Genomic DNA, 14,344 nt, shown 5'->3' with positions numbered 1-14,344 from the left:
CTGTGATTTTTGTAGTTTTCTATGTTGCCTGGGAGGTTTTGTTGACATAAAACACAGGCAGAAGAACCCGATTTTTGTCCCACCCTTGGTACGATCTGGCTCAGAAGTCCCCGGTGCCACCAGCCACGTGGCCATGGCGTGGGATGCAGGGGACCTGGACTGGGGACATCATTAATGCTTATTTTTTCCCAGTAACTTACTGTAGTTCCCTCTTTATTCCCAATACATTTTTTTTTTTCCAAATAGGTTTTTGCCCAGAAGTTGCATGTTAGCAGTTTTAAACCTGTGCAGACCTATAAAGACCCTTTTAATTTTCCTTGTTACGGGGCATGACGGAGCCCACCCTTCGGGCTATGCCGACGTTTTTCTGCAAATACTTTGCAGCTTTTTCAAGAAACGAAAGTATGAACTAAAACTTTGCATGAACTCCTGGCTTTGCTGCTCTCTTTGGGGAAGTGTTGAAGTACCATCTGTTTTGCAGCCAGTTTGGGCCAAAAACATGCCATTTTTTGAGATAGGTTGTTTTTATATATGAAGCTGAATGCAGCCAGGAAAGTTACCCTGGAGATGCTCTCCAGGGAGCCTGTAAATCCCTTCTGTGCCCAAACCAGGTATGAAACAACTCCCTTCATTGCTTTTGTGGGGTTTTTTAGTGTATCAGGGAAATAAACGGCGTTTGCTCAGGCTGTGGCAAACTTCAGCCTTTGGAGCAAAATCCACCACTACAGGAAAGAGATAAGGAAATCAGCCAGGAGGTCTTGGGCAACCTTCTCTTATCGCTTGATATATCACTGCTGATTGACTCACCATTAAGCAGCAAATAGCTCCTAACGAAGCTGCTGCAGGACCAACACCTCTAAGTTTAAGAATAAAAGTTTCTATGCATATTAATTTTCCACAAAAAAAAAGAGAAGCCCTAAACAGTGCAGGTGTGTTTGTTTTTTTTTCATCTCCAGGGTTTAAAAGCATTATCACGACAAGGATATGAAATGCAGATTTATTTAATAAGCAAATATCTTGGCTTGGCTTAGGATAGGAGTGAAGCGTGCTCCTTCCTGAACCCAGAGCCTGTGCTGTCCACTTCACAGAATCACAGAATCAGTCAGGTTGGAAGAGACCTCTGGGACCATCGAGTCCAACCACTGCCCTGACACCACCATGTCAACTAGACCCCATGGCACTAAGTGCCATGTCCAGTCTTTTCTTAAACACCTCCAGAGATGGTGACTCCACCACCTCCCTGGGCAGCCCCTTCCAATGGCTAATGACCCTTGCTGAGAAGAAATTCTTCCTAATGTCCAACCTGAACCTCCCCTGGTGAAGCTTGAGGCTATGTCCTCTTGTCCTATCGCTAGTTGCCTGGGAGAAGAGGTCGACTCCCACTCCACTACAACCTCCCTTCAGGCAGTTGTAGACTGCAATAAGGTCACCTCTGAGCCTCCTCTTCTCCGGGCTAAACAGCTCCCTCAGCCGTTCCTCATAGGTCAGACCCTCCAGACCCTTCACCAGCTTGGTCGCCCTCCTCTGGACTCGCTCCAACACCTCAACATCTTTCTTGGCTGCCAGACCTCCTTCTGGGTGTACCCACATGGATTTTTTCTAATTCACCCTTATCAGATACTTTTAAACACTAAAACTTTACTACTGAAACAGCACTACAATATTTGCTTTTGAAGGTCTTTTATTCTTGCCTTCGTGTCCCTCTTTGAGCATCACAATTCATCCTCAAAAGTCAACACCGCTATTCTCAATGCCAGTTCTCCTCTTCCCATCTGTCTTGTCATGGGGCGTTGAACCACGTAATCTACAAAATGTTGCAGGTGACCCAACATGAGGCATCTGGGGAATAAATGAAATAAATAGCATTAATGGAATTAATGAAATAAAAATGCATTTTTGGCCCAAGAGACATTACTTCAAGGGTGCATATCAGCATTTATTGCCTTAAATTGAGAATTAGCCAGCCTAGGTTGGTCTCCCTTGACATTTTAGACAACATATCCGGGGTTTTCATCTCTAAAACAGAAAACCTGTGTCTCAGCGATTTGAAAGGGTACATCAGATGTACATCTTGTACCCAAATTTGCAAACTAATCGATTGGAATGTGAGTTATATCTGTGTCCCTAACAGCAATCTATTGCTCCTGTAGATTTTGCAGCTGACTTGCATGTCCTCGCAGCGACAGAACATCTCCGGCAACTCATCGGTTGGGTTTTGATGGGCATAATAATGGTTGTTACGGCTGGATCAGCTGCCAAGGTAAATAATTTACCCAGGGCGACTGATAAGCAGGATTTTATAAAGCCATAACCCTGCCTGGTAAATCCTCGCTGGAAGGGTTGGACACCGATGTAATTCTCACCTCTCCATGGGAGCGGGGACATCCCAAGTTCACATCCTTGCTCTCGAAGCTTTCAACGGCTGCCAGGGCTACTGCTGGAGCACATGACATCAAAAAACCCACCGAAACATGCCTTGGACTGGCTGTTGGCTAATTCGACTGGATTTAGGCTTCTCCAGTGGCAGCTGGGGGTTTGTTGACCAGATTTTTCTGCCCAGACAATGAGCTTTGCTGACAGCATTGAGTAAGGCGCTGGACAGGCTGCCCTGGCTGGGTGAGGGTGCTGCATGCTCCTGTTGTGGATGGGAGATGAGCAAAGCGCCACAATGCCATGGGGATGGCCCCCTGGCCACAGTAATGATGTGGGAACCTGGCTTTGCAGCTCTGCTCCTTTCCTCTTTGAAGGTTTGGTCTTCAAATGGCCAAGCAGGAGGGAGCAACACTCGGCCGTGCCATAAAGGGATCAGCAGAGCTTAATCCAACACCGAGCCTGGATTTCCATCCATGCAGCAAGGCAGGTGGAAACTGGGGGGGTCTTGGTGTCCTCCAACCACTGTGCACCCCTTTTGCCTTACACTGCTCATGCTCCCTAAGAGGCTGAAGGCCCCTTCTAGATCTGCAGGGTCCTGCAGCGTCCTCCCCCGCTGCTCCCTGCAAATCCTTGCAAACAGTGAACTCTGGTTTACGCAACCCCGCAGCCCCTGGTGACTCAGCTGAGCTCACGAGGAAGCGGGTGACTGCCGGGAGGTGACTCAGGAATGGGTGACATAAGCAAAAAGCTTCTTCCCATCATTTCTGGGACAAATCAAATCCAGATCTGGGTTATCAGAGAGATGGGGGGGGCAGAGCCTGCTTGCCCTGGCTGGGTTTGGAGGGGCAATGGCAGGGCTATCATTTGCTCCTGCAAAGTTTATGTCCCTTTGCACAGCGACAAAGTTGTTCCTTGGCTCTAATGCAAGGAAAAATCCTTGTCTAAATTAATCATTAATAGCGGTTTTTGTTTTTTCTATTGAAAAGCTCTCCTTGTTCCCTCGTTTCATCCACCTCATCTTCCTGAGGTGTCTCCCCTCCTTTGACTTTAAGCAAACACCATCAGCTGTGCTAAGTCTACGCTGTGCCCAAGGAGGTGCCAAACTGCTCTCATCCGAAGGTGGAAATGTCTGTCTTCATGTCTGGCACATAAAAGACTGAAAGCAAAACTCATCCTACATTTGGTTTGAGAGAGATCTTTGTACCTCGAATCCTGTGTTCAGTTTTGGGCCCCTCACTACAAGAAAGACATTGAGGTGCTGGAGCGAGTCCAGAGAAGGGCAACGAAGGTGGTGAAGGGTCTGGAGCACAAGTGTGATGAGGAGCAGCTGAGGGAACTGGGGGTGTTTAGTCTGGAGAAAAGGAGGCTGAGGGGAGACCTTCTCGCTCTCTACAACTGCCTGAAAGGAGGGTGTAGCGAGGTGGGGGTCAGTCTCTTCTCCCAGGTAACAAGTGATAGGACGAGAGGAAACGGCCTCAAGTTGTGCCAGGGGAGGTTTAAGATTGGAGATCAGGTATAATTTCTTCACCAAAAGGGTTGTCAAGCACTGGAACAGGCTGCCCAGGGCAGTGGTGGAGTCACCATCCCTGGAGGTATTTAAAAGCCGTGTGGATGTGGTGCTGAGGGACATGGGTTAGTGGTGGGCTTGGCAGTGTTAGATTTGTGGCTGGAGTCCATGATCTTAAGGGTCTTTTCCAACCTAAATGATTCTATGATTCTGTGATCCAGGTGTGAATGTTACTGCTCACTTATTCAGTGTTGCCAGGCCTCTCTGGCTGTGGCACTCTTGGATCCAGAGGTGGACTTCTGTGTTTAGAAGTATGGGACTGATTTTTTTCCTCCATGACTCTGGCTGTATTTTGAGTCTACAGGAACTTTTTCCACCTACTCTGTCCTCCAGCAAGGGGCCTTCTTCTTCAGCTCTTTGGGCTGGGCCAGCTCCCCAGTGTTGTCCCCACTTCGATGTGGGGCTAGTTGGGGCTTTGGTAGCTGATAGGGTCCCAGGCAGACCAAGATGTCCTTCTTGGGAAGCACCTTACCTCCAGGGAACCTTTCCCATGTGCTTTCCATATGAGGTGTCATGCAGGTTCAGACACTGTGGCCTCATTTCCCTTTGTGGTACATGCCTGACTTTGGTCTTGCTCCTACCGTATCCCAGCCTCCAGGAAATTCAAGAGCGGTGGCAAGTGCTCAGACCTCAGCTGCTCTACCTGGGCACCTGGTCCTGACCTCCCTCCATCACTTGCTGAGTTCATGCTTTTGAGCTGCACGGATGCAATCTCTGTCTGTCCAAGCTTGTGATGGAAAGCGGGAGCTGACTTCCCCTCCGTGGTCACCCCTTGCTCAGATGACAGATTTGCGTAAGAAAAGCCAAGGATGGGGACAGCTCTTGTGCTTCATAAAGAAACCTCCAGCTGGCCTCGGAGAAGGAGGAAATCCTCTGGAAAGAAGAAGTGAGAGAGGAGCCGGGGCACTGACACACACCATGAAAATTTGCATCTAGAGCATTTTTCTGTGGGTGCTGGACAGAGGGACGGATAAAGCAACCCCCCCCTTTCGTGTCCTTTGCTATTCTGCAGGACCAGCATGTCAGAGCCTCCCACTGAGAGCAACTTTGACATCCTGACTTTACAGGGAGAGCTCTGGGCACAGCTTTTTGGGGGAGTGTTTAACAATTTTGCCTTTCTCTGCAGGCTCAGAGGTTGGAAGAGGCCAAGACAAGAGCCTGAGCAGGGTGGGCACCTAGGCTCTTGGCTGATGGGACTTGCTCCTACGCTTATGTGAGTCTTTCCTCCCAATACAGGGTTGGGAAGATGCTTTCCCAAAGTGGCTGGACAAGGAATGGGGCTGTACTTGCCCTTGTCTATTCAAAGAGACCCCCAGACTCTTATCTGTGTCACTGAATTTATCTCCATCTCTTGATCTCTCCTGCTCACAACATGAACCACACGTCGTGGGGGGTTCCTTAGGCCAAAATATTTGTTCTGTATCGTGTTTGGTTTCGATAGATGAGATAGGGATGGAGGCTGTCTTGTACATGCAGAATTCAGGTCCAGGGAGATATCAGTTTCTCTGCAGCGCCATTATCAGTGTCCACTTCACAGAAGGGAAACTGAGGCTCAAAGGCTCCATCCCATGGTGAGCCCAGATGGAGAAAGCAGCAGTCCTGGCACATGGGGAGCCCTGCTGCAGCCGCTTGGCCATGCTGCCTGCACCCTTCGCCTGCCTGCAAAGCTAGAAGGGTTGCTGGCTCCTGGCAGGAAGGGAAACCTCCCAAGATTCTTTGGAAATGAGTGTTTTTTGGTGCTCCAGTGAAAGGTTATCTCATCAGGCACTGTGCCAGGCGCTTGGTGACGTGTGAGGGTCTGTCACACGCCGCTGGCCACCCGGGACCCATTTTCTCCTGGTAACCCCGTTTTTCCCTGTTCTTTGCTTTGTTTATCCATGGGCCTCAGGGGGGAAATGGAAATAGGAGGAGGACTGGTGGGACTGGAAATCAGGGTCATTCATAAGGAGCTGGGGCAGGAAGGGCAAAGTGCTGGGAGGGTTTTCTGAGGGTCAGCGGCAAGGGACTATGGACCGTGTGAGACGGGTACCTAACAGCCAGCTGGGACCTATTTTTGATATGGGGGAAACTGGCATCATATTTTATTTCATTTTAATTTATTTAGAAAAAATGTGCAGGACGAGGAAGCCAACAGAGAGTTTCCCACGGCAGAAGGGGTGTCCCTGCGAGGAGGTACATGCCGTGCCGTCCATCCCAGCAGGATCCCACTAAGGACCTCTCAGTTTTCTGGATGTGGTGCTTAGGAACGTGGTTTAGTGGTGGGCTTGGCAGTGCTGGGTTAACGGTTGGACTTGATGATCTTAAAGTTCCTTTCCAACCAAACCGATTCTATGATTCTATGAGGCCAAACCGGAGGGGAAACCAGTCCGGTTCAGGCTGCACTGGTTTTTGATGCCATCTCGTGGTCCGGGAAGGCTTTACAAAGGAATGTATGTGAAGCAGATTTCCATGGCTAGGCAGAAAACTGCAGAGTCAACCAGCTCCTGCTGCCACTTCCCAGGGCATCGTGGAACAGCCTTGTTGCACAACATCTAGCAAGTATTGACCCTCACAGAATTTGGTGGGAGCATTTAAAGTGCCTGCTGGCAGCTAAATACAGCAACTGCAGAGCCCTACTTCATCACAGCACAGCAAGAAAAAAACACATGAGAGACTGAAATGCAAGGGGTGTGTGCATCAGGAATGAGCAGGAAGGTGAACACCATAAAAATCTCCACAGCGAAGGGCATCGAGCGTCTGCTCCTGCAAGCCCAGTTACACAGAATCACAGACTGGTTGGGGTTTGGAAGGGACCTCTGGAGATCACCTAGTCCAACCCCCTGCCAAAGCAGGGTCATCCAGAGCACATTGCACAGGGTTATGTCCAGGTGGGTTTGAATATCTCCAGAGAAGGAGACTCCCCACCCTCCCTGGACAGCCTGTGCCAGGGCTCTGGCACCCTCAAAGTAAAGAAGTTTTTCCTCATATTCAGATGGAACTTCCCATGTTTCAGTTTGTGCCCATTGCCCCTTGTCCTGTCACTGGACACCACTGAGAAGAGTCTGGCCCCCTCCTCTTGACACCCACCCCTAAGGTATTTGTAAGCGTTGATAAGATCCCCCCTCAGCCTTCTCTTCTCCAGGCTAAACAGACCCAGCTCCCTCAGCCTCTCCTCCTAAGAGAGATGCTCCAGTCCTTTGATCATCTCCTTACCCCTCCGCTGGACTCTCTCCAGTAGTTCCTTGTCTTTCTTGAACTGGGGGGCCCAGAACTGCACACAGTTACTCCAGGTGTGGCCTCACCAGGGCCATGTAGAGGGGCAGGAGAACTTCCCTTGACCTGCTGGCCACACTCTTCCTAATGCACCCCAGGACACCATTGGCCTTCCTGGCCCCAAGGGCACATTGCTGGCTCATGGGGAACTTGTTGTCCACCAGAACTCCCAGGTCCTTCTCTGCAGAGCTGCTTTCCAGCAGGTCAGCCCCCAACCTGTACAGGTGCAGGGGGTTATTCCTCCCAAGGTGCAGGACCCTACACTTGCCTTTGTTGAACTTCATGAGGTTCCTCTCCGCCCAGCTCTCCAGCCTGTGCAAGCCTCACTGAATGGCAGCACGGCCTTCTGGTGTAATGGCCACTCCTCCCAGTTTTGTGTCATCAGTTGCCTAACAGGAGTCCATGCACTGAGGTGTGTAGCAGAAATCAGTTGCGAAGCTTGCTCGACACCTGCAGCTGCAGAGATTTGTGCAAGTACCTTCTGGCTGGTGTGGACAGAGCTTCCAAGGGAGCAGATCTTACCAAGGGATGCAAAAAAGTGAGGAGTTGCAGCTGCATGTTGTTCTTTCTCACTGGGGGTGTTTTGGAGAGGTTTCGTGTTATTCTCCTCTGGTCTCATTGCCACAGAATAACATGGCAGTGTCAAAACTTTTTTAGGTACTTAAATGCCCCAATCATGCTTTCATCAGCAAGAATTCCCATTTTAGGCTGGGTATCCCTGTGGTTTCAGAGGGACAGCACAGAGGGACGGGGGGAGGACAAATTGCTTTGGACCATCTCCTGGGCAGAAGAAAATTGGCACCAGCACATCCTGGAAATCTCCAGTTGGAGATGAGGGTTGTGAAGGTTTGGGAGGTGAGCAGGTCTCCAGCACAAGGACAACGAGCCCAGCTGGCCATGAGCAAGGGTGCTAAAGACTTAAAAATTATCTGTAGAGCATGAGCAGTTCAACAAATGATGAGCAGCCTCCCAGCTTTGCACTGGAATTACCCCTAGGGAGACGTGAGAGCATCTTGCAACAGCCACATCAGGATGGAGGCTGCTGCAGGTTTTCTCCCATGGCTGATTTCCAAGGTCTCTCCACCCCTGCTGCCTCCCCAAGCACTTTCCAACCAGCTAAATCATTCTGATAAATATAGCAGGAGGAAGGCAGCAGGTTCAGCTTGGGAAGAGCAGATGGAGCTGGCTCCGAGGCAGCGAGCGTGCTTCATACTCATTGCAACAGAGTCACATGCGTGTATTTAAACTGAGACCTAAGCGTAAAATTATGCTGTCCTGGGGCTTTGGAGAAGTCTTGAGTTTTGGAGGGGAAGTTGGCAGCTGAGTTTTTCTCCTAGCTGATGAGGTAGCAAGTCAGCTAGGTTGAAATGGGTCTTCTTTAGCTGCGAGGTGGCTTTCTTCACCTGGGGAAAGGGAGGCAGATGTCCCAACACACTGCCCTTGTGCACAGTCCTGGCGGTATCTCCAGCTCTGCCTGTGCAGTGGGGGGCCCAGGGGCTGCTCCCCAGGTCCTTGTTCCTGTTCCCCATCCCAGGGCATCACTTGGCTGCAGGAAGATCCTGGGATGGAGAACCTCTGGGATGGGGAAAGAGGTGGTGGTGACTTCTGGCTGCAGCCTCCACCATGCTGAGGCAACTGGTTGCCCACCACGGAATGGACCTCAGCATTTGAGGGCTGACAAAACACCACAGGGTCTTCCCAGAAGGGCTTCACTGCATGCTCCGAGTGCAGGGAGCACCTGCAGCCTCTCCGAGGACTTGTAGCCCACAAATACTATGTGCTGGTATTCACAAGAGCCATGGGCTCCTGAGACTGGCCCAATAAGGGGTATGGTGGACATCATCTATGGTAGTCCTCACAAGGCAGGCAGCTGTCCCACAGGATGGGCTGTGTCACCACGGCCATGTGTGTGCAACCAAGTGCCTGCAGATCCCACCTGAGCAGCAGGGGATAGCCCAGAGTCTTTCCAGCATCAGGCACAGTGAGGTCCTAACCTTGAATTGACACTCACCCAAGGCAACACACACAAAAAAAGAGGGGACCACCTCCTGGGAACTGCTGTGTCAGGGCTTGGCCCTCCTAACTTTGTCTCCCCGTGGCCTTGAGCATCTTCCTCACCGCCACGTTGCCGAGCTGCACGTCTCAAGGTGAGCAGAGGCTGAATAAACAATTGCCCCTGCTCCAAAAACGATGCTGGCGCCCGCTGGGAGAGCGCAGACTGGTGTTTATGCCAGAAGACACACAAACATCTCAGACAAACAGCCCTGACCTCCTCCTCCTTCCCCCCCAAATGAGGCCTTTTCTGCTTATCTCTGCATCCCTGGGGTAGCCCTTTGCAGAGATATTCTGGGAGCCCAGTGCCGTCGTTTCCTCCCAGTGCCGTTTCCTTTGGCGTGGGGTCATCACCACCACCCTCTCCTGATGGGGCCCCGCGGGATGCCTGCGGTCCCCTGGGATGCTTGGGGCTATCGCTGGGAGGACATCAGCCAGAGGAGGAAGCATTTCGACAGGAGCCGATGGTCCAGGAGCCGGGGAGGCTGGAGGGTGCTGAGTGAGGAAGAAAAACAGGAAGGTGGTGGGAGATAAGACCCTGGAAGAGGAATATAGAGGAATAATGGAGGGTAGGAGGGAAATGAAGATCCCAGCTTCTCCTACGGCAGGCGTCGTGCCCCGAGAGGAAGCTGCCGAGACAAAGGCAGCCCAGAGAAATCTTTCTCATCATTTTGGGATACAGGTCTTAGCCTCACAGCAAGGTGGGAGCTGGGGATGCTCCAGCAGGTCTGTCTGCGGGGGGTTGTCACACACCCGCAGGGTCGTACCTGGCCAGGAGACTCCAGGCACAGCCCTGTGGGAAACTGTTAATTAGCTTGTTGTGAAGTGCTGCTAATGAATCTGTTAGTGGCACGCTTCCCATCGTGGTGCCACCAAGTCACTGCCTTGCTCTTAGGATAGACAAAGAGGGGGTGTCTTGGGGGTAGGACTTGATGTGGACTCAGAACCTTGCTGACCTGCTGGGATGAAACTTGTCAGAGATGAGGGCTTGTGTTCATGGCCCAGGTCTGTCCTGCCTCAGGGTTCCCTTTGCAAGTGTCCCAGTGTTTAATCCTACTGTGGTAGAACATAACAACTGTGTTTCCCAACTGATTTCTGCAGACTCCAGAACTTTCCCACTGATCACTCAGGCCTATACGCCAGGTATCACATTTGACCAGGTCTCACTTGTGGCACATGGAAATCTTGTCCTTCTGCATAGTTTCTCCAAGACACAGCCTTTCTTCTACACCTGCATGGATAAAACCCCAATCCAGGTGCTTACCATCTTCCATCCTGGCTGTAACCTTTGGTGTAACCCTCCCCAAAGCACAGATAGGTGTGATGGAGGGAAACCTAACTTAGTGGCCCTTCAGAATCATTTCTCTACCCACAGGCTTCTGGGACCGTGCCAGGTCTGAGACCTCTTCACTGCAGGAGAGCTTGTTGGGAATGTACTGATGGCCAAACTGTGCCCAGGGCTTGTTTAGCTCAGTGTTCACTGGTCAGCGTTAAAAGCAAGGACCTAGTGATTTAAAAGTGTAGACAAAGGCAGTTATTTAATTCCCTCCTTGACAGGAGGGATTGTCCATGTCCCGCCAAGGTACCCTGCCAACAGTGAGGGTCTGGTAGATGATAACCCCGGAAGGGAAGAGGTCAATCCTTCAGATACACCAGAGGTTGAAGAGACCTACAGGGCAACTGCATAGAATCATAGAATCACAGAATGGTTTGGGTTGGAAGGGATCTTAAAGATCATCTAGTTCTAACTCCCCTGCCATGGGCAGGGACACCTTCCACTAGACGTGGTTGCTCAAAGCCTCATCCAACCTGGCCTTGGACACTGCCAGGGAGGGGGCATCTTTTGCTCTCCAGGAACTGCTGGGCCCAGGACTGGGTTTGTCTCTTTTGCTGAGCCACCCAAAGGGCAGCATCACTGGAAGAGAGCAGGAAACAAGTGAGAGCAGAAGCCAGCCCCTGAGGCGTGGTCTGCTTCTTGCAGCTCCTTGGCTTCCTCCATACATATGTAAAACACAGCCAAACTCCAGCAATGACACTGCTACGAATGGCGTTGGGTTTGGGAGAGCACTTGGTAACCCATCAGCCTCCAGCTCTGCCATGTGCAGGCTCTGCGACCTCGGTCACATAACTGCATCCCCTCTCCCCTGCCTGCAAGGCTGGAGATGAACAAGGGTCCACATGAGGTGGTGGTCGCCGGGTTGTCCTCCCCGAAGGGTTGGGGAGGATGTTTTTCTGAATGGAAATTTGTCCCTGGGTCCCTGCCTGGGTCGGTTATCTCTGCTGCTATTTCGGTCGGCAAGAAAGAGCTGAGCCCATGCCAGACATGGTGGTGGCAGGGGGCTGGAGGGGAGTGGGGCGATGGGAGAGGGTGGGGAGCTGGGGTGGCTCCTCTGCTGTCAGAAAACCACGAGCTCCCGCCAAGGTCTCAGCTGGTGCCGGAGATAGCGGGGGTCGCCCGGAGACGGGGCCAGCCCCGTGGTGGGTGCGGGGTGGCTGAACTAAGTGGGGTCGGTGACAGGCTGCCGTGAGTGCCGATAAGAGCCGGGAAGCGGTAGCCAAACTCCCACGGTCTCTTCAGGCATGGCCGGGTGCCCTGGGGACCGGTGGAGGGGGAGGCAGCCTGGGGGGCTTGCCCCGGGGAGACCCCCGCAGACGGCATTGAGCTGCCCTGCTCGTGGGGGCTCCGTCTTCTCCAGGGATGGCAGCTGGGTTGGAAAACGGGTTCACCCCCACCACCACCCCCAGGAAGGAAAGTTTCATGGTAAGAAGTGAAAATCACTTTTTTAGACTTTTTTTTTCTTTTCTTGCACGGTATATGGAGGAATTTTCCTGCTGAATGCTTTTGCTTTTCAATTTGCACAAGTTAAAAAAAAAACACACAAGGTCACAGGATGTTTCTGTGGGAGGTTTTAATCCTGTCAAAACCCACATTCTTCAGTATGGATGTCTCTAACAGCCCATGTCCCAAGACAGCCTTTACTACTGTAAGATATTATAAAGAGAATCACAGAATCACAGAATCAGTCAGGTTGGAAGAGACCTCTGGGATCATCGAGTCCAACCATTGCCCTGACACCACCATGTCAACTAGACCATGGCACTAAGTGCCATGTCCAGTCTTTTCTTAAACACATCCAGACTGGATATCTAATATTCTAAGATATTTCTTAAAAATCTAATAAATGGTGTTTGACACCCTGGGACACCTCCTTGAGCTCTCCCTGAAAGCAGCTGCTCTAGGTTGCCCTGGCTGGAGCAGGAGGTGGACCCAAGATCTCCTGAGGTCCCACCCAACCTCAATTACTCCATGTCTTCATGAGCTGTTCTCCAGCATTCACCTTTGGGAGATAGTTATCTTTGCCCCCGTCTCACAGATGGGTAAACTGAGGCAGGAAAGCTTGCAGAGCCGTTCAGAGGCAGGAATGGAGACCAGCTCTCCATGTGCCTGATCACACACTGTAGGAAAAGCTCTATCCTTAAGCTTGAACAAGTGCCAAACCTTAAATAGGATTGTTTCCCACAGCAAGCCTTTCCTGACCTCCTGTCTGCTGGGATGCTGGCTCAGGCAGGCTCAGCCCAGAAAAAAAACAGATTTTTTGATTCAGCATTTCTGTCACTGTCTGGGAGGAGCGTCCGGCACCAGGGAAGTTTCAGGACTGGTGCACGTGCTCACCCAGACAGGCAACACCTCCTTGAAAGCAGACATTGTTGGTAGCTCTTTTGCTGTGTGTGTTCATTGGTGGTGGGGCTAAAGAACTAAAAAAGATCTGGTTTAGTCCTGGGATTTCTCAATGAGGACAAACCAATCGCAGGAAGCCTCCTCTCTGTCCTCTCCGTGGTTCGTGCAAATGATTTCACTAGGTTGAATCCCAGGACTAAACTAGTTAATTTGGGAGCCGTCTCCTTCCAGAAACGCGTCACTGGGGTCAGCCAGTGATGCCCTATGGGATTTTGGCAAAGCAATGGCACAGGCACTCCCTGAACGCTGCAGGATTGGGTCTGCACCCTCATAACCTCTTGCTAGGTGGTTGCCCCATCCAACCCAGGACGGGCCCACAAGGGTGGGTTCCCAAAAGCCTTTGTGGTGCATGGATGCCTTGGCTTTGCCATCTGTGACATTGGGCTTTCCCGGCTGATGGAGGGCCATCCCCACATCCCTCAAAACAAGCATATCTGTGTACTCACTGCCCTGTGGGGAACAGGAAAGGAGAGGAAAGGAGAAAGGAAAGGTCTGCTAAGTCTTCCCTCCATCACATTTGGTGCCCTCTAGATGTCCACTGATACCTCCTGGGCTCAAAGGACATTCCCAAGCACAAGGAGCAGAGCTGCCAGCTCAGGTGATGTGACCGTTGGGGACAGCTTGCAGCTTGCATAGACACGTGAGCATGGCAGGTTGAAAAATACCATCTTTTCAAGGAAATGGCAGTGCTGTTTTGCTGTTCACAAAAGCTGGCTTTTCTCTGTTCCTGATAGCATGTGGTGGTTTGTCCTCTGACACTTGGCCAATATATTCCTGTCTGGTTCCTAGTTCCTTGTGCCATTGTGCCTTGATCCATGCAAGCTGGTCCATGCTTCACCTGTGTGATCTAGCCCATGACCCCAGCAGTGGGGCCCTTACCTCCAGTACCATTAGCTCACCTACCTTCCCTGGTGCAGATACCACACCTCCAGAGCAGGTTCTTCCCACTTTGATGACCTACAGGCTGTGAAGACAGAGAACAGCAAAGAGATGGGCAAGGAGCACCTGAGCAAGGAAACAACTGGAGATGTCTCTGACCTCTGCCAGGCTGCCACCCCTGCAGTCCAGGTGGACTGCTTATCTGCTGGATGGCCAGGTTTGGAAGACCTTCTGGGTGCCTAGGGGAAACTCTTTAGCTCTTCAGTTGCCTGGATGGTGAAAGGGCAATCTGGGAAGTCTTCTGTTCTCAAGAACAGCACAACATGGACATTGTGCTTATGTACAGATAAGAGAACTTCCAAAAAACCAAGGCACCTTCCCCACCCCACAGGATGACATTTGTTGGCCTTGTAACACCACCTTCTTTTACAAACCTCTTTTCTAAGGTCTCCATTGGTCTAAGCGTGACCATTGCCCTCATG

This window comes from Nyctibius grandis, chromosome 1 (genome assembly GCF_013368605.1).
Source record: "Nyctibius grandis isolate bNycGra1 chromosome 1, bNycGra1.pri, whole genome shotgun sequence".
Classification (NCBI taxonomy): Eukaryota; Metazoa; Chordata; class Aves; order Nyctibiiformes; family Nyctibiidae; genus Nyctibius; species Nyctibius grandis.
The sequence above is the reverse complement of the archived record's forward strand: the minus strand, read 5'-3'. Positions refer to the sequence as shown.